Here is a 20,193-nt window from a genome sequence, read left to right on the forward strand (position 1 = left end):
CTGGCTGCAAATGAAAGACGAGAGGTGTAATTACCAGGTGTGAATGTATCAAATTCGGTCCGAAGGAAATAAAAGGAGGAAGTGACACGGTGGAGTGTTTCCCAAATGAGAGAATTTAAGCGAGAGGAGATGCGGGGGGGAGGAAGCGGGTCGGGGTGACAAGGGCAGAGCAGACGAGCTGACTGACACTCACGATAAAGCGGAGCGACACAAAATGTCAGCCTGCTAACCTTTCATCCACTTGTCCGTCCGTCCTCGATGCGAAGGTGGACGTGAGCGCGCGCGGCAATGCGGACGCGCCCGCGGTCACTTTTGACCCCCTCAAACAACGTTAAAAGTTTTGAGACAATAAAGGCGGTTGTAAAAAAAAAACAACAAAAAAAACCACAAGGGCGGAGTGGAATGTCAATTAAAAGTGGTTCTGCGCACCCCCTGGAGTTCACGCACCCTTAGATGACTCTTTTTCAAACTTGAAATCTGGCCATATTTTTGGGGTGAAAAAGATTCACACCTGAAGGGTGGGGGGTGCTGGGGGGGGGGCCATTAATATAAACATGTTACTTGAGAATCGCATCCACCCGTAGCGCACGCGTGTGACTAGCTAGCGGTGAGTTGACTTCAACCCATCAATGTGGATGCGCAGTACTCAAGTCAAGCACTCAAAGATAGAAAAGGAATCTCAAAATGAACTCTGAAATATTCCAGGAAGCCAACGAAGGGAGGCGAGAATTGGATTGACGAGTTCCAGTGAGGAGATGAGCACAGCAGCATTATGGAGCAACTGGAGACGCCAAAAGAAAATTCATGACAGTAATCCAGCCGAGATGTAGCCAAAAAAACCTGCATTACGGTTTCTAAATGCTGTCGTGAAAGGATTAGTAAAGGCCAGGAGAGGGGGGGCGGGCAGGGGGGGGGTGTCACGCTGCAAGGTGGTGGAGGACCCCAAAAAGCAGGCAAGAGGGAGGAGCAGGGTGTACTTCAAGAAGCGCATTGATAAAACACAGAAAACTAAATCCAAAACAAAGTCCAAAGTATCAAACAGAAACCTGACCGAAACAAACAAATAATGCCCCGCCCGCCCCGCCGAGTGTTGGTGCCGGGAGTCCTTTTTCAAGCAATAATTACCTAACGACCAACAGGTGCCACCTGTTGGTCACAAACCAAAACATGACAGGTGGGGGGGGGGGGGGTCCAAACCACGCTGTCATTTGGCGACTAAGTGCGCATTCTAACCTTTTCTCTCTCTCCCCCCCCCCCCCCCACCCCCCCCCCGCCCTATCTATTTGTCTCCTCCAGATGTGAAGGTGGACTCCGCGCGCAGCGTTAGCGCGCTCCCCCGGGCGACGGCTCGCTAAGCCGCTACCAGGCCAGCACACTCAGGGGGAAAGGAGGCCGTCATCCGTCCGGAGCCATCGACCCGTCGAGCGGATAATTCGGCTTGTCGGGCGGATCATCGCAGAGCAAAATAGGCGGCGGTGACGTCCCAGCGAGGCGGCGGCGGAGCCCTCGGACACGTCTGGAAGCATATCCTCGGATATCCCGTTGAGATTGCGACATTATTTTTAGAAGGAACAATTTGATCCTGCTCCCCCCCCCCCCCTTTTCTCTCTTTTCTTGTCAAATTGTTTTTCATCCTGATGGAGTAGACTGTACGCAGTCGATAACAAGCAGGTAGAAAAGAAATTAACCAGAGTTGATAAAAGCCCCCCCCCCACCCCCCCGAGTGCCATGAAGCGGCGAGCGAACGTGAGGCTTTAAGAAGGCCGCCGCTGGAAACATGACTCACTAGACGGACGGACGGACAAGCGAGGCATGCCACTCATTGTCATTCCGAGCGGCGTGTGAGCGGGGGAGGGGGAGACAGCGAGGAGGGGAAGGGGCGAGGTGACGACGGCGGGGGGGCCTGTTTTTTGTCGAACAGGTGCGAGGGAAGCAAAGAGAGCAGGTGTGCCCAACACTCCTCCTCGTCTGCTCGCCGTTTACTCTTTTATGCCCCGCCGCCGCCATCTTCCATCATTTGGGGAGGCCATTGCCCCTTTACACGCACTCGCTGGTGTCACGACCCAGCTGAACCCCCCCCCCCCCCCCCCCCCCCCGCGATCCATCCGACACCAAAGGATTATTTTTTTGCTTCCGTTGCGCCTCAACACCGAAATCCTTCGGATTCCTTCAGTGTGACCCAAGCACAGCGCGCCTGCGCCCGCCCAGCTAACAAGTGACACGCCGCGCAGCCCCGTGGCTCCCCCCAAGGCCGACCCCCACCCCCCTTGGCTGAAGCGCTCCAAAGCCTGCAGGTCTCAGATCTTGGTGCCAGGTCTCCCACCCCTCCCCTCTTTTTCTCCCGCTGCAGCGCTTCTGATTACCGTCTTCATTCCTTCTGTAAGTAACAGCCTTCCTCTTCTCCTTTTGTTGTTCTTTCCACAGTGTGTGTGTGTTTTTCTTTTTTGGGGGGGGGGTTGCTTTCCTGCACTTCTTCTGCTCTAGGCAGTGTTTTTGTGTGTGCATTTGATACCTCTTCAGTTGCAAGGATGGCGCTCCACCAGGGCTCGAAGGTGCTGCACTCCCCCCCCCCCCTCAGAAATCTGTGTAGCCCCCGGGTAAGCCCCACCACAGCATTTTATTTAGATATCTTCAGCGCAGTAGAAAAAATGTCGCCGCACAAGGCGACGTCATCAGGAGATGCTCGGCGCCAAGATTTTAATCGTACGACGGCGCAGAAATGTGACGCGCTAAAGTCGAAAACATGGCGCTCGCCAAGAGATGCTGAATATGACGCGTTTTGAAGTGCGCGGAATGGCGACAAACAACTTTTGGCTGGAGCAACCAATCAGAGGACAGGAAATGCAGATGTCATCAGGGGGGTGGGGGGGGGGGTTGGTTTGAGATCATTTTGAAATTTGATTGGTTCAAGAGCCTCATTCCTTCCTATGAAGCCCCTCCCGGGAAATTAAATGGACATGGCGACACATAGAGGCTGAAATGGGAGGGGGGGGGGGGGGCAAAATGTAACTTTTTTTTTACCAGACGTGTGTTTGACTTTAAAAAAAAAAGCATTCCTACAATGTTTAGACCATCTGTTTGCATTCATCTTATCGGGTTCTTGAATTAGCCTTTAGCCTTCGGATTAGACCTGAGGTTAATATGGACTAATTAGCAGAACCCCCCCCCCCTTTCCCCCCTCCCCGCTTCTGTGAGTATTTTTTTTCCACTTTTCTGTCACGGAGGATAGAGGATGAACCAGCTAATGAGAACGACTCCCGATTCCCCGACTCGTACTTTGCCGCCTCCATTTCACGCCCAAGAGCGTCGCGCATTGCTTTCGCCTCCTTTCCTCTTCCGTTGCATCTGATGCCCCCCCCCCCTCCGATCCAGCCTTCCCCCCCCACCTCCCCATAACATTGCGTCGACCCATCTATATCTCCTGGGACACATATCACATGCACATCTTTATACACTGTCACAGTCGCAGAACCTCCCATAGCACCCCCCCCCTCCCAGACCCCCCCCCCCCCCCCCAACTGTACCCGGGAGATGCTCAATCAAGATAGTCCCGTCAAACAGACCAATGAGCTGCGAATAATGGCATTACGCCGGCTTCCAGCTCGGAGCGTCACGGCGACGGAAAGGTTGGGGGGAGAGTAAAAAAGATGGTGTGTGTGTGTGGGGGGGGGGGGTGGTGTACTGTATTAGAAGGGCCCTAGAGCAGCAAAAGACCTTCTTCCATCCATGGGATCAGCGTGATGGCTCAAACGAGGCCTCGCTTTGTTCTCGCTGCTGGTCAGCCCTTCACAACTGAGATGACCAAATAATACGATTTACTGCAGCTGCACATTGATAACACGCTGCTACCCCAACAGCTTCTGTTTTGCCAGGGATGAAACTGGGGGGGGGTGGTTGGGGGGGCCAGGGGGTTGGTCGGCGTCAAAGATGTGATTGGCTTCACAACATGGCCTCCATGTTGCGAAATGAAGTGCAGTGATTCAGCCTTCATCTCTGGTGCCAGGTCTGCATTTTTCTTTTTTTTTGGGGGGGGGGGGCCAGGGGTGTGGATATAGTTTGTAGCTCTATTTTGTTTTCCCTCCCGGTTATATTGTGGGAAATTCTACCGGACTGTGGAGGACTTTACACATTGTAAGTTTGGAAGCAGAGCGTTTTCAAACTCGGACTAGTTTTTGCTGGAGCTTATTGAATGTTAAATCCTCTTCAGTCCTGCTTTTTAGGCCTACAGAGAGTGACGGCTGCCGGTTCCTTTTAGGATGTACATCTTTGGACGTGTTTTGGGAGGAAATAATTAACTCATTCGCTCCCAAAGACGTTTTTAAACGTCTTTTCAGACTTGGCCCAGAACTGGCTGGTACTGAATGAGTTAAGTGGCGATGCTCCGCCTTATTCGACTGTTGCCAGGTAGATTAGGCAGAACAATATATTCATTATTTGCGTTGATGTGTCATGCAAATGAAAAGCGGAAATGTCAAAGACAAGTAAGCTAGCTGCGGCGCCACCGCCGTCAACGTTTTATTTGGCGGGCTTGGATTTTGAAGTTGGCCTTAGCGGCGTGTTACGTTCCGAGGATGTTTGCCGTTTCTTTGACATTTCTAAATGACATTTTTCACAGTTTGGCCATTGCAATATGCTATGCTATCAGTCTGTCTGCTGTGCATCAGCGTTCATGAGGTCGAAGCAACGATGACATTTTATATTAATTAAAAAAATATACAGGGGCGGCCCGGTAGTCCAGTGGTTAGCACGTCGGCTTCACAGTGCAGAGGTACCGGGTTCGATTCCAGCTCCGGCCTCCCTGTGTGGAGTTTGCATGTTCTCCCCGGGCCTGCGTGGGTTTTCTCCGGGTGCTCCGGTTTCCTCCCACATTCCAAAAATATGCATGGCAGGCTGATTGAACACTCTAAATTGTCCCTAGGTGTGAGTGTGAGTGCGAATGGTTGTTCGTCTCTGTGTGCCCTGCGATTGGCTGGCAACCGATTCAGGGTGTCCCCCGCCTACTGCCCGGAGACAGCTGGGATAGGCTCCAGCACCCCCCGCGACCCTAGTGAGGATCAAGCGATTAGGAAGATGAATGAATGAATGAAAAAAATATACATTTATATTTTGCTCCTTCAAATTCTGCCTAGCAACAGCGACCCTGAAAGACACGTTAAGCTGTTTTACGTTGAAGTACCGACTGAACTACACTTTTTTAGTGCGATTTATAACATTGCTCTTGAGAGAGAAATTGGATTTGAAAAAGTATTGCCCTGGTGCGTAGTCTTACCTAAACGATTGGCGTGCCGCCTCTTTTTTTTTTTTTTTTTTGTCCTTTGCTGTATGAAAACGGCACCGCATCCATTTTGCAGTCTAGTATGCTTCACAAACGCTTTGACCTTGCTGTCTAGTAAAAAGTGGAATTGTATCGTATTTGATAAATGCTCCTCCGGCAACATCGGGAGCGGCGAAGGCGTGCAGAAAGATCTAACCCGGGGTCACGCGAAAGAAAGAAATCTGCCGCAGCTAATACCGGTGCTTGTTCCCCAGTGCGAACCCCGCGAAGGCTCTCAGCAGGACGAAACGCTTCCCTGCTGAGTTGAAGATGAGCTCCCTAAAATCCGAGTGAAAATAATACACATGGGAAGTCTACGTCACGATGGTCTTGATTTGAAGGAGAAATATTCTGGAAAATTGGATTTACTTGTTGCATAGTTGATCGTTTGGGCACCTACGGCTTAGCATATTCACCATTTTTATTTTTTTGCTTACCACCATTTCTATTTTTGTCTTGAATGTTCATCAAAATTTTTTTAAAAATATTTTTTTTGGGGGGGGGGGGGTGTTATGAAATACAGAAATAAAATCATTTCAATGGGGAATCTATCCAACGTGGATTTTGGCGATACGCGGGCCGGCCCGGACCATGTCCCCATGCAAATAGCGGGGGTGCGCGTTTAAAAAAAAAAATTGTGTTTGGTTTTCTGTCGTGTCCACCCAAGTAGTGACACTCTGTGAACTTGAGCCACACTCCACCATGTCTGCAGACGCATCCATCGGCGCGGCTCCATTTATGCAAGCCGTGCAATGCTCAAGTCACAAAGCGAGATGTGACAATGTCGCTTTTTGATTTGTGTCTTCATTCGTAAGCTTTTCATCACGATTTTAGGGCGTCCCGTTGTCCCCGTAATTCCCACAAATCAAATCTTTGAAGGTCTCCTCGATGCCGTTCCTTCTTGTCACTTGTGAAAACCGAATTGTTTGGATGCGGCTTTGTATTGTTTGCGCCGCTAATGAGCAGCTGTGCCTCACGTCGTTTTTCGAGAGACGAGCGTTTGCGCCTCTGCTGTTCAAAACACGATGCGAGACGAATTTAATTTGTTCGGGGACCACACTCGTGGATTTTAAACAACCTATCCCCATTGAAATAAATAGAAATGACATTAATCTGTTCCAGCCACCCTGGCAAAAACGAACAAAAAAAAAAAGACAACAACAACAACAAAAGCAGCACTCGAAAAAATACGTGATACTTATTTTTAAAACAGAAATTAATTACATAATCAAATTTGAAAAAATCTCACTGTTTTTGTGATATTTTGCCTCAATTAAATGGCCACTCTGCTACAACCAGCTTGGCCACCTGGGGGCAATATAAGACAAAAAGAGCTACGCAGTTTCTGCATCTCAAATCTTTGCAGAAGATAAAAAAAGCAAACACAGCTGTGCAAAATGCTAACAAGCAATGCATCAAGCTATTGATGATCCACAGAATAGCAATTGTGTTAATCCATCAAGCAGTGGATATTTCAACACAAACGGTGAAGCATCACAGGTGGACAGACGATACCCACAGGCATATATTCTTTATCTTTTGTTTAAAAAGAAACAAACACTAATATTACAATAGTTTATTGTAAAATCCATAAGTGTCTGTCCGTATTATGCTGCCCCTCAGGGCCCGTCGTACAATCACCAGAAGGCACAGCACAATGTCCATTAAAGTCCATCTTTGTATTTTAAAAAAATAAATGTTGTACTTTTGAGGCATGAAGGTCATTTGAGGGTGCGGTGCCATCGCTGTATTTTTAGCATTTTTTTTTTTTTTTTTTAGCTCAGTGACAGCTTCTCCCAGCATCCGTCCACTTTCTAGTCCGCGTCCCATGATGCATCTTATCCGGCCCGATCTCCGTTAAGCGGCACCCGGGCGGCTTTCGGGAGCTGTTGTCGAGCTGAGGCGAGCGAGCGGCACGTTTGAGTTTCCTCGCTTGCTTGCCGCCTTCAATCCTCAGGTGCTTGACCAGCTTGCACACTAAAGCTCGGCTCATCTTTGCCTAATGGAGCAAAAAAAATACAGCCCTGTTTGCTTAGCTGTTTGTCCACTCCTGCTTGCTTACACCCCCCCCCCCCCCCCTCGGCGTGGTTGTGGGGGAAGAGGGAGAAAGCGTTTGTGTGTTAGCGACCACGGTGCGAGGGTGCGCTTGAATGGACTTTTTTTTTAAATTTTATTTTTTAAATGTTCTCCCGCCTGACTTGTTTAGTCGCTCATAAAGAGAAGGGCCTCTCGGTTAATGGACTCATTTAGATCGAATGGTAAGAAGATAAAAGCGATGAATGCAGCGTGTGCCGAGTGCGATCGTCTTTGCGGACGGACGCGCGATCACGTTGCTCGTGTGGCGTGGGCGCGCGGAACGCCGTGTCAGCGACACTTGACAGACGTATCGTTTTGTGTCATGGCAAACCTGTACGGGTCCGAGGCGTCCTCCTGACCCGCCCGCATCACCACACGGTGTGATTGGAGGTCACTTGGAGTGGTGTGTGGGGGTGGGGGGGGAGGCGCCGGAGTGCATGGCGAGGCAGGCAAAAGGCATTGTGGGTAGCTTCGCGTGTTGGTTCACCACCACTCAAGTCTATGTGCACTTCTCAATGCTGTCCAGAGGCTTGTTTGCTTGCGTCGGCGGCGGTCGCAGCTGCTGTGTCAGACCACCGGGGTATGGCCATTTGCATAAAAATACGACGGCGAACGAGAATAGCACAAAGTGGAGTGCAGTCTTTCACCAAGGTTAAATAAAAAACAAGACATTTGTATTTGATCGTATTTTCCACCGCGCCAATGACGATTGTAGCTTGAAATTGATTAGCGGGCAAATGAAGGTGAGGTAGCTTTATTTATATATTGCGCATTTCATACTCAAGCTAACTCACTGCGCTTCACATAATAAACAGCTCCTAAAAGCCACCTTTTTTTTTTCACGGTTCTCAAACTTTGATGCGCCCATCTGCCTCAAGACGGGGGAAGCACAGCACAGCGCCGTGTGGAATCTGACGGTCCCGGGAGAGGAGCTGCTTTGCATCATTTACATGAAAAGATACTCGCAACAGAAGGTTTTAATCAATGAACTACTTAGCTCCTCAAACAGTGACTAATAAGCATTTTAGACGATGATGTGAGGTCGGGGCAGGAGTGCAAGCAGTCAAAATGACGAGTGATTTTAGAATTCCGGTCGCCCACGTGTTTAAAAGTAACAACGTTTAGAAGCATTTGAAAGCAATGTGCATCTACCCCGGTCAAGGATGACGCCTCGTACTGATGTCCAAAACGTTTAATCATGGAACACCGTGAAAACTAAAACACATTTCGAACAACAATCAATATTATAATATCTTGAACAGGACATTAAATAAATAACACAAAATGACATACCGTGTGCACCTTGGTAAACCGAAAGTAGATCAAGTTACGATAAATGACGTAGATCACACGGTATCGTCGTTCTGTCTCTGACTCTCTCTCTGTCTCCCGTTGTCTTCTCGATCTTTCTCATTCCTCGCTATACACGGCACTTGACCCGGAAGTGATTTTTAACAAACATTCCGAATAACATATTCAGAGGATTTAAGAAAAAAACAAATATGAAAGTTCACATAGAAATATGAAATACTTTTGCAAAACAACAAGCCTAAAATAAATTATATTTTTGTTGTCATGGCAACCAACAACTCAGTCTTGGCGCCAGTTACACAATGCATTGAAAGACATTTAAAAAGCAAAGCAATAAAAACGAAATGACTAAAATGATGAAGCAAATGTAAAGCGACGACGTTTAAAAAAAAAGCATTTTTCAACGAAAGAGTGAAAGATTTTTAAATGCAAAGTAAATAAATGATCTATAGCCTCTATTAACCCCCCCATTCCCTTCACCTGTGCGCTCAGGTGCTTCCAATTAGCAACCTCTCCGGCTAACCGCTTCGTTGCCAGCTTGCTCAATTCGCTCGCTTGCAAGATCCTCCAGCCCTCGCCTTTGGATTGCCAGCCGCGCCTGCCTCTGACACCTCCGCCCTCGCCATCTTTCCGGTAATTACCTTCTCCTTCTGTACCTGGCCGTGAGTTCTGCCTTTGCTCTTGCTGAGTCATGTTTGCTTGTCCCCCCCGTGGCTGTGTGGTGATGCGCCGCAGTGGCAACACAGTGCGAGTGTTGCGGTTTGCGGCTATTCAAAGTCCGTTAATGTGATGTTGACCGGAGTACAGTATTTTTCGGGTTCTCTATTTTACCCGTGACGTGTTTACTGCCACCGATTTATGTTTTCAACAGGTGGGCATGCTTGTCGATGCGTTAGCGTAGGTTTGTTTATCTCTGTCTTAGTTGTATTTCTGTAAATGTTTTTTTTTCAATTTGTTCGGTTTTTACAAAAAATTGGTGAGGTGTCACCAAAAAAATGTTAGTATCGAAGTGAGGTGTGCTTTTTAAAATGGTTATCTTTGAGTGGGAGGAGTCAAACTGTTTATGGTGAAGCTAACCCATGTTCTACAGAGGGGGAAAGCTAGATTTTTTTTTCTTCCCTGGTGAAAGCAGAGCTTATAAGCTTCTATTGTCACAGAAAACAATATTTTCTTTGGGTCTTATAAGCTCAGCTGGAATGGTCTCAAACGGGCGGTGTTATGGGAAGCTTTGCTTTGAAAACAGCTGGCAGTGAAGGAGCTTTGATATCTTGTCATAAAAAAAATCTTTGTTGGTTTAAAGGGCTTCTATACACTGGAGTATTCACAAGACAGAAAGAAAAATATAGATGTATTGCCCATGTTAATTCCCAATGGGACGGCTATAAAATTTATTTTGAAGGCTGGTCTTATACATTTAAGCGGTCGCTAGAGTATACACAGTCAGTGTTGAAGCTTCATGAAAACGACAGATTTATGCTACAATTGTTGACGCGCACAGAAACAAGTTGAATATAAAAATGGAACAAAATTAACTCGTGTTCCTTTTGGGGAGATGTTTCGTTGTTGGTGACTAAAAGCACTTTTGTAAATATATATTTACAGACCTTCATTGCCGGCACTGACCATAAACGAATGTAATTGAGTGATTTTTCAGAATTCAGTACTGCTCTCGATAAAATGGAAATTGAAGGGAAAAAAAGCATTTAGAAGGGACATATCATGGGAAATTGACTTTTGAATTGCTTGTACACAAATTGCTGCATTTCTGGAGTGCTTGCCCACCCATCAAGTGTGAAATTAAACAACAAAGTGAATCTAGTTATCTGCCTATTTCTGAAAATGTGTCTGAGGCAGCCATTTAGCATTTTTTTTCCCCTTCTGCTTCCTAACACTGGGGCTAATTTGAATAACCAAGGTCATCAAATGCAGCAAAAGCAGAGTGGCAGACTTCCTGTTGTTTTACAAGGCTTTTTTTTTTCTTTTTCATGATGGGCTTAAGTGTAGCTGGCTAGGCGGATTTTATTTACTTTTTTTTAATTTCAGGGTGGCACTATGAATCCAATTTACAACTTATACCCTACCGACTGTGACCACAAATTACTTACTTACTGTACTGCCTACCTTCCAAATTTCCAGCTGAACAAACCTGGATCCTCTAGCTAGCTAGCTAGCAAGTAGCCTACTGACCTGCTGAGCTAGCCTGCCTACCAACCCATCCCTTCTTACTTACTGACATACCATCCTCCCTACCAATTTATTTACCCTCACTAACGACGGTGTCGTGAAAAAATATTTGTCCCCTTCCAGATTTCGGTATTCTTTGCATTTATCACACACAATATTATTATTATTTCACGTCATCAAGCCAAGTTTGATATCACACAGAGACAACCTAAGGAAATACAAAACGCAGGTTCTAAAGGCCAATTTCATTTCATTAAAAAAAAAAACACTAATCTACATGACTGACTAATCTACTTCCCTACTGGATGGCCAGCAACCGGCCAACCAGCCGATTGATCGACTGACTTGCCAAACAACCTACATTAGCTAGTTCTGGCTAAGCTAGCAACCAGCTTACCACTGCTTGACTTATGACTGACCAGTGTACCTAACTAATTCATAACATGAGTTAAAAATAGTGTATCATTTTTTTTAATCCTCATTTTATTGAATAGTGGTGATCAGTTAGTTTTTCTCCTAGCCGTTACGTTTGGTGTTGGTTTATGCGTGAGACATAAACAGTCAGTTTTGGCTGCATTAAGCAACACACTCTTCATACTGCGTTTGTACGCCTCCTAGCACATTGCGCCGGAATTTCATTGCAGCTGAGATATTGACAATAAAAGTGTGGCGGCATAAAACTTTTATGTCCTCTCAGGATGGTAATGAAAGCAGCCACCTGAGAATTATTGTGCCATCCTTAAATAAATAAGAAGGTATTAAGTCAATTTAAGATAAGTCGGTCTGGCTCAGGCAGCATCCCTCATTAAACTACGTAATAGCTTGATATCCTTTTTTGCCACTCCGCCGTTTGATTTCATTCTTCAGTCGGAATGCGTGTGCGCGATATGTATTTTTGCTGCCAAATTGCATCACCCTCTTTTTTTTTTTTTTTTTTTTTTTTTGCCCGGCCTTGCTCAATGTTTTTGGTATTTTTGGAACGTGAGTCAAGACGCTGCAACGGGCTCCGTCAATCACCGATATCTAGCCAGTGAGTCACATTCATCTCGGCCGCCTCCGTCCAAATGGCCACGCGGCGTCGGAATACCAGCAAGCTGGATTTTGCAGCTCGTCGAGTGGAGAGTTGTAATGTTCAAGCCATGAATTTTCTGACCGAGGCAGCCAGTGGAGTTTGGAAAATGGGAGTTGCAGGGGTGGGGGCGGGGGGGATTCTTAATGTGGTGAGGAATACAAATGACGAGAAGATTTTGTGACGTTTTTACCAATCGGTTTAAACAGGGATGCTAACCGGTGACCAGCCTATGTATGTACAGTACAATACATCCAATAATCCAATACATTTTTATTTCTACAGCGCTTGCACATCCTTGACCGACATTACCATCTTGCCTTGCCTTCCCACGTGCTGTGTTCACGGATGTTCTAAACGTTTCTCCACGTGACGCCCGTATCAAGACGAGTGAGCCGTCGAAGCAGTTTTAAATGGCCTCTGAATTTACATATGGGAAGAAACCCCGTCAGGGTCTTTTTTTTCTTTTCTTTTAATAAATCGCGTGTGCTTGTCATGTCTGATAACACAAATACTGTCTGTCCAGCTGAGAGGTGAGGATGATTGCACTTTTTTTTTTTTCAAACTCAGAGTGAGACTGCCCGCCCGCTGCTGAGCTACGCAGGCAGAATCGGGCCAATTAAGCTTCTGCAGTTTGCCCCCCCCCCACCCCAAATTGTAACCACTAATGCAAAAGTCAGCACATCGTCTGTCTTATCTTGAGAGCCGCTAAGCATCGGGTATTAGCCGGCAAATTGGGTATTTGGTGTCGATTGTCGGTATTACGTAACAGGTGTTGCAACACTTCATTATACTTAAAGCCCCAAATAACCGATTCACACTTCTTGCCTCTGGCGGAAATGAGCAGTAATTATTACCTCATAAATAGGGAATATATGAATGAATGTGTTTTTTTTTTTTTTGGTTGTAGTTTGTTTTTACACCTCTGCAGTCGCGCAAGCTCATTTTTCACCCTTCGTTTAGCTGTGCTTTCATTCCGCGTGCAGATGACTAAACGCCTGCCTGCGCACGGCCTCTGCTATACAGTCGATACTTAACGGTGCTTTTGCTTAATACACCTTTTTTTTTTCTCTCTTTTTAAACGGAAATAAAAAGTAGCGAGAGCATAACGTCGCCATCCAATGAAACTATGCGTCCCTTTTTGGTTTTCCGGCGCTATTAAAAAAAAAAGCCTTTTAACAGTAGCGCATTTCATGAATGCACAAAACAAACGACACGCTTGACTGAAGCGGCAACAAACCTTCCTATGAAGATGGACGCTCTGCTTTGAGGGTTTTATCCTCTGGATCTACATTCCCACCTCGGCGTCTGACCCGGCGAATGTCGGGATGGCTGTCAGAAATTCAATCGAAGTGAAATATCACGTTAGCAACTGATCGGCTAGCTTGCCTACGTTGCTAGCGACCCGTTCCGCCTCCTACCCACTCCCCTGATCGATCTTTTCACCTCGCATCCTTACCTACCGATCGGCAACTAACCACCGTTCCTAACTACTGACCGGAAACCGACCTTCTAAAAAAAATTAAAAAAAGCTAATGTTCTTTTTACATCCAGCCTCACCTAGCTAGCCCATATAAAACAGCCACCATGTTCATTCTTTTGTTTGTAGTTTTGTGTTCCAGCCATGCTTTGACCTCCAACTCCTCAAAACGATGCAGATTGTAGAGGTGTTTTATTTTTATTTTTATTTTTTTTTCGCCCCTTGCATTAATTATTTTTTTTTTCCAACACTGGCTGACGAGCTGGAGCTGCGATCGGCTCACAACTTCTTTCTTGCCTGTTTACATGCTTCTCAAGTCCGTTAACTATCGTGACTGTGACACCACACGAGTATTATTATAATTTTTTTTGTCCGAGGAAGAAAGTGTGGAAAAATAAAAAAAGCCTGCAGCAATTTCGCAATGGCGCCGAAGATCCATTGTTGACTCGACCACGTCAACCTTTCTTTGGCGTGAACAAACGAGGGGCAAAACCCAAAGCTGTCCTCCGCGCCGCTCGAAGATCACATCATCTCCCTTTTTAAAAATTTTTTTTCCAATTCCACCCGCTCGCCTCGCCACAACATAATGATTCGTTTGCAGTCGGCCGCCGGGCACTCTGGGGAAGATCTCCCCGTCGATGACAATAAGCGTAGCTCGTCGTAAAGGGCTAACTTGCCTTATTGCTCAATGGATTTACATACGGCAGGTAATGGCGGTGGCCGCGGGCGCTCTTTGACTGATGGCGTGTGTCGGCTGTGTACACGCCGCCTGTGTTTTCATTTGCGCTCGCTGGCTCGCCGGCGCCATCGACGGCGCCGCTTGGCAGATTTGTAATGCATTTGATTGGCCTGGCGGCGCGTCTGTGCGCGTGTATTTTGGAGCCTTTTGTCTAAATGCTATCTTGGCTTTTTGATTTTCTTTTTTTTTTTTTTTTCCCCCCAAACAAAATGCAGCCATGACTGTCATTACATTTCCACGAAGCGCCGTACAGACTGACGGACGAATTATTATTTTCCACTAGGAAATCCGGTTTGGTTCAGTATGCTAGTAGTTAGCATTTTCTTTCTCCTGTGAAGAGTCCCCCCCCCAAAACCGATTGGATACCTCTTCACCAAGGCCCTTTTCAGCGATGGAAAATGGCCGAGTTGGTAGACGGGTTGCGCGGTACTAAACGGCTCGCCGAGCGGTTGATTCAGGTGGTCTCGAACTAACAACCGATAGCCCCCCCTTTAGCCATCAAGTCCCAAAAGGTACAATTATGCAGTGTTTTCCTTTCCGATCCGGGCCACACCATTACTAATTCAAACTCATTTACTTCCCCCCCCCCCGCAATGGCTGTAATATTAAAACGCCATTGTACAAGCATCCCTTTTTTTTTATCAGGAAACCAAAGTCGGAAAGATGCTAATGAGCGGATGCGCGCGTCCTGCGGGGTTTTCCCGTGAGTGGGTGTAAAAGCAGAGTGGATGGGGAAAGGTGGTGGTGGGGGGGATGGGAAGATAAGAAGCGATAGCTCAGCAGAAAAGGTGTAAACTCCTCCGGCTGTGGGCTAATGTCGCAGGCTTGGGTGCAACCGGGGGCTCTCGCTGAGGAACTTGAATGGCAAAGTTGACTCGGAGCCTCTCTGGTCTTCTTCTGCCGGGGACCATCAACACGTTGATTAGGTGGCAAGAGATGGGAAGCACCTTTTTGACCTCCTTCAGCATACAGACCACAGGCAGGTGACATACGCGCAGTTGCGATGGAGGGGAAAAAAAAAAAAGTACTCCTCGCAATCGGTCTCGCTCTGATCTCGAGCCAAAGTCGGCGGAGGTGCCTGCCCATGCCTGCGTCTGCTCATTGGCTGCCGAGGGTCGCAGTTGCTGCCGCCGTTGTTTGTCCCAGAACCGTACCTCTCTGTAATTCCTGAATCGAGTGCTTACCTGGAATCTTCTCATTCTAAAGTTTTGCTCCAGAAGGAAGCCAAAACGTGGCAGATTGATACAGTTGGTCGGACACTTTTTACTGATTTTTTTTTTTTTTTAATTTGCAAGGAAAAAAAAGATACAAGCTCAGTGTGGTGGCAAGTGACATCAACTCAGCAGCAGTTTGGCACATGGTGAACAATTCTTTGAAAGAGAAGCTTCGGATCATTTATGGCCATATCCGGTTGAGGTGTCAAACTAAATAACACAACAAAACAAACGTTATTTAAAACCGCTGCATGACTTTTAACTTCGGAAAGGCTTGTTAACAAATGCAAACAATCAACACAATAGACATCTACCGAATAGCATCCGCGTTGTGGCGTTATAACCCTTCACATAATAAACTTGAATACAAATGCCGCAGCAACACATGTAGACAACAGCATAATGATTATTACAGTTCTGGGTTCTGTATCCAGACTGAATGCTACTTGCCGTCGGCCTTATGGGGGGGAGGGTCCGTTCCACAGAAATGTTTTTCTGAAGCAACCCTCTGCCACGCTTGGAGACTAGCCAGCGCTTTCACCATGAGGGGGCGAAAGAAAGTCAATGTATTGTGTAAGCCAGGGGATGCGCAAGTGCCAATACCAGATATCAGTCTTGGACTGATACCTTATTTTAAGGTATCTGTACTTGTGGAGGCAGCCAGCAATACTTAAGACACACAACCACCCCCCCCCCCCCTCCAAAACAAAGCAGGTGACACTGAATAAGTCCTCCTTGGCGATAGTTGACGCGATACTGCAGTTATTTGACTCATCAGCCAATCATCATCTGTATCAGGAAATAAATGTCCATTAAAAAATAAATTACTTGTTAATTGAAATTTTATACGTCAAAAGTACGACATATATCGGCGCTTGATATCGGCGTATACTAGTCATGGCATGCAAAATCCTTGGTGTCAAGTAAATAACCTTAAATAACCTTAACGAGTAAGACTTTAATAAACACGTTTAAAGAAAATCCCGAAAGCTCAAGTATGAAAATTTCTTTTAAAGCACTTTGAGTATTTAATTTTGTTCATGAAAATGTATTTTTCAATTTTTATTTTATTTCGTGAACTTGCTCCTCACACACGTCTTAATGGACGAATGCAAATAAGTCCCCTGTGAATAGCAGGGGTGGGGGGGTGTGAGTCCACCATTGATGATTTTTCATTTCTTCATCCTCGGCTGCGCCTCCCCCTTGAATGCGCGTCCCTGCCTCCGAACTGAATGCATACCGTAGCGGCGTTTGGGTTTGAAAGCATTATAACGAATCACTAACAGCCGTTAAGTCTTCCCGAGGCGGTTCGGGGTGGAGATTAAGCGCCGTGGCTTAAAGGGAGATGGCAGGGAGGGGCGCAAATGTTTTTGGGCCATGACAGGCATCCGACACCTCTTCCATAATAGCGGGCTAATCCTTTTTTATACAGTCTTCCCGTCTCACACAAACACGGCGGCGACACACACACACACACACACACACACATGCATTGGCGCTCATTGAAAAGCATTGGCGCACTTCAAGGGCACACGTTCATAAACGCTCATCATCTTTGCGCAGCTGATGAATGCACCTTTCTCAACGGGTGATCGTGAATTGAAACGGCGGGTCACGTTGAATCCCGAGCCGGCCAAAAAAGGAAACTGCGGCGCCAAATAAATCCCATCCCCGCGCATCCGTCACCAGCGCTCGCCCCGGCCAGGAGTTATTAGTCAAAGATGCGCTGGCGGGCCAACCCGCCAAAATAAGACTTGGTGCTGCTGTTGCTCATCCACCAAGTGAAGTCGTTTTTAAGTGGTAATGACAGATGCCCCTTCACGTTTGCCGTTTGGCTGCCTTGAAATGCCGCCTGAAATGCCCGGCCATTCGTCTCGCTGGTCCGTCCGTCCGTCCGACCGGCCTTCTACGCATCCGTGCGTTCGTGTCATCATCTATTCCTCCACAAGCCCAACCATTTATGGAGCCATGTAAATATTCATATACACTATCTATTCATCTGTGTATGCGTACGTCCATCATACATCCATGTATGCGGTTATCCAGCTGTGGAACTCTGCATCCGTCAGTCTGTCCGTCATCCATCAGGTCATCAATCATTCATCTGAATGACTGAGGACCTGAATATATGTAATAATTGCTGTTGGAATATAAGCGGCCCGAAGGTCCAGTGGTTAGCGCGTCAAGCTCACGGTACAGAGGTTGTGGGGTCGATTTCGGCGCCGGCCTCCCCCGTGTGGAGTTTGCACGTTCTCCCCGGGCCCGGCGTGGGTTTTCTCCGGGTACTCGACATTCCAAAAACATGCATGTCAGGCTGATTGAACACTCTAAAGGGTTCCCTAGGTGTGAGTGTGAGTCAGACGGTTGTTTGTCTCTGTGTGTCCTGCGATTGGCTGGCAACCGGTTCAGGGTGTCCCCTGCATGCTGCCTGAAGACGGCTGGGATAGGCTCCAGCACCAAATCGGGTCAATTTGTGAAGTGCAGTGTTAAAAATAAACGTGGTGCATCAGCATTTAGCCATTATGCTGCATGTGAATGGAAGAAGCTGCCAAAAGAGTTTGTCTCAAGTGTGAATGCTTTCAAATCCAAGTCAATATTGATTGTTACATTCTTTTAAAACAAGTTATTAATCAGTCACTTATTTAAATTTGCTGTTTTCATCATCTGGTTTGATAAGGGCACGACAGCTGGGTGACCTTATTTATTTATTCATTAATTCGTTCATCTTCCGAGCTGCTTGATCCTCATTAGGGTCGCGGGGGGTGCTGGAGCCTATCCCAGCCGTCTCCGGGCAGTAGGCGGGGGACACCCTGAATGGGTTGCCAGCCAATCGCAGGGCACACATAGACGAACAACCATTCGCACTCACACTGACACCTAGGGACAATTTAGAGTGTTCAATCAACCTGCCACGCATGTTTTTGGAAAGTGGGAGGAAACCGGAGCACCCGGAGAAAACCCACGCAGGCCCGGGGAGAACATGCAAACTCCACACAGGGAGGCCGGAGCTGGAATCAAATCCGGTACCTCTGCACTGTGAAGCCCACGTGCTAACCACTGGACTACCGGGCCACACTTATTTATTTTAAAATGTATATATATATTTTCAACAAAAACAAAATGCTCAGGGCAATGACGAGGCAAAAAAGGTTGGGGTTGAGAAAATATCATCCTACAAGCAACGGTGCGCAAACTACGGCCTGCGGGCCGAATCCGGCCCATTGGTCTTTTTAATCCGGCCCGCCGAAGGTTGGTACACAGTTATGGTTCGATGGGCATTTCAACGCCAAGTGGCACAGTTACTTGAAGTTGCAGAGAATTGGGAGGAAGGGGGAGACGATCCGGAAGCCCGCAGTACCGCCAAGTCAAGCAAATCCCGTTCAATACGACGGAATGATGTACTCTTAAAGTCTGAAAAACGTGCCCAAAAAATGCAAAATACTGCTTTTTAAATAAAGAAATACAATTCATATTATGTCGAATTTAGTTCACCCTTTTGATCCGGCCCTATAATATTTTCTGGTTCTCATGTGGCCCTATGCAAAAAATAATTGCCCACCCCTGTCCTATGGCCTGCAAAAGGCACCCGGGCTCCGAGTTTGAAAAGCCTCCTTCTCTACTATCCCTCCGCAGAGCATCCACACACCACATTTCACACCACAACAGGATGTGTCGGGCGTGAAACTTTTCACCCCCCCCCCCCCCACCCCCCAACCCGTCTTGCTGAAAGTGGTTAGCCAGTCTGCCTGAGCTTGATGATTCGTATCTCTGCTCAGGATCACCCCTGCCCGGTTTGCATGTCCTATGTAGAAATTGATGGATGGATATGAAGTCTGATGCAATTCAATCTGTTAAAAAAAATAGATAAAATAAAAATCAGGTTTTAGCCCAAAGCATAAAATAGGAAGACGACATTGATTGGGAATTGATCCCCTCTGAGAACGACTGCACTCCCGATGGCTGCGGTAAAATTGACAAACGGGCCCTTTCATGACATCAAATGACATTTGATCATGTTTTTTTTTTTTTTGCCGAATTTCTCCTTTACAGATGAATCGAGCTAAATCTGCCCCCAACCCCTCACGCCCTTCTCCCCTACTCCATCTTACCTCCATTATCGCCACTTTTAGCGCTGTCGCAATTCTGCCGCCCGCCTTGGGTTCACACCTGCTTGCGAATGGGAGTCTCCGGACTCCGGGAAGCATCGGGGCGTAACTTGCTAAATTGGACCGACACACGCATGAGAGAGTCTTGAGTTAATGGACAACTTGGCGCACTTGATCGTTATAGCCGCTAGCGTCATTAAGGCCGTCGCCCCCGCCGCGTGATCTTTCCTGCCTTTCTTCTCATGTCATCTTTGAGGGGAAAAAAAAAGTAGAAAGTCAGATATTTGACCTTCCAACTTGAGAAGTCATAGTTCCTGTAGCGCAGTGATGCCATCTGTCAATCAAATACAAAATGTAGTTTCAGTCCTGCCGCTCTCCCGTATTGAGCTTTAGTTTTTGCATCTTGACCGATTTATTTCTTATCGTCGTTTATAAGGCAGATTATTCAATGTGACGATCAGACCACGTCCAAGTGGCCGGAAGCAGGCATCCAACTCTCTGAAACCTTTGATTATTTTTAAGTCATCTTGTTGGTACAGTGCAACAGTGGAGGCGGGCGGCGGGGAGGGGGGGCACACAAACGTTCGGGGGTGATTCCGGGCCACCATGTCAAGACTCGAATGACTGACGAGTGTGTCACATTAAAAGGACTGAAAGGAACTGCTTTGATTAGTTATGATTGAGGTCATCTGTGACGACC

General features: G+C 46.9%; 1 protein-coding gene and 1 long non-coding RNA gene across 4 annotated transcripts in view; one reads left to right on the top strand and one right to left on the bottom strand.

Annotated features, from left to right (window-relative positions):
* LOC127600700 (uncharacterized) overlaps positions 1-20,193 on the bottom strand; it is a 149,642-nt gene that overhangs the window by 101,928 nt on the left and 27,521 nt on the right. The gene's annotated exons all lie outside the window — the stretch shown is intronic.
* Positions 1,883-20,193, top strand: part of grik5 (glutamate receptor, ionotropic, kainate 5) — a 108,037-nt gene continuing 89,726 nt past the window's right edge. For all 3 annotated transcript variants that reach the window (XM_052064974.1, XM_052064975.1, XM_052064976.1), the window contains exon 1: positions 1,883-2,379. The gene's annotated coding sequence lies outside the window, so the exon portion shown is untranslated. The remainder of the gene's footprint in view (positions 2,380-20,193) is intronic.

The sequence above is a fragment of the Hippocampus zosterae genome, chromosome 5, assembly GCF_025434085.1.
Source record: "Hippocampus zosterae strain Florida chromosome 5, ASM2543408v3, whole genome shotgun sequence".
NCBI lineage: Eukaryota > Metazoa > Chordata > Actinopteri > Syngnathiformes > Syngnathidae > Hippocampus > Hippocampus zosterae.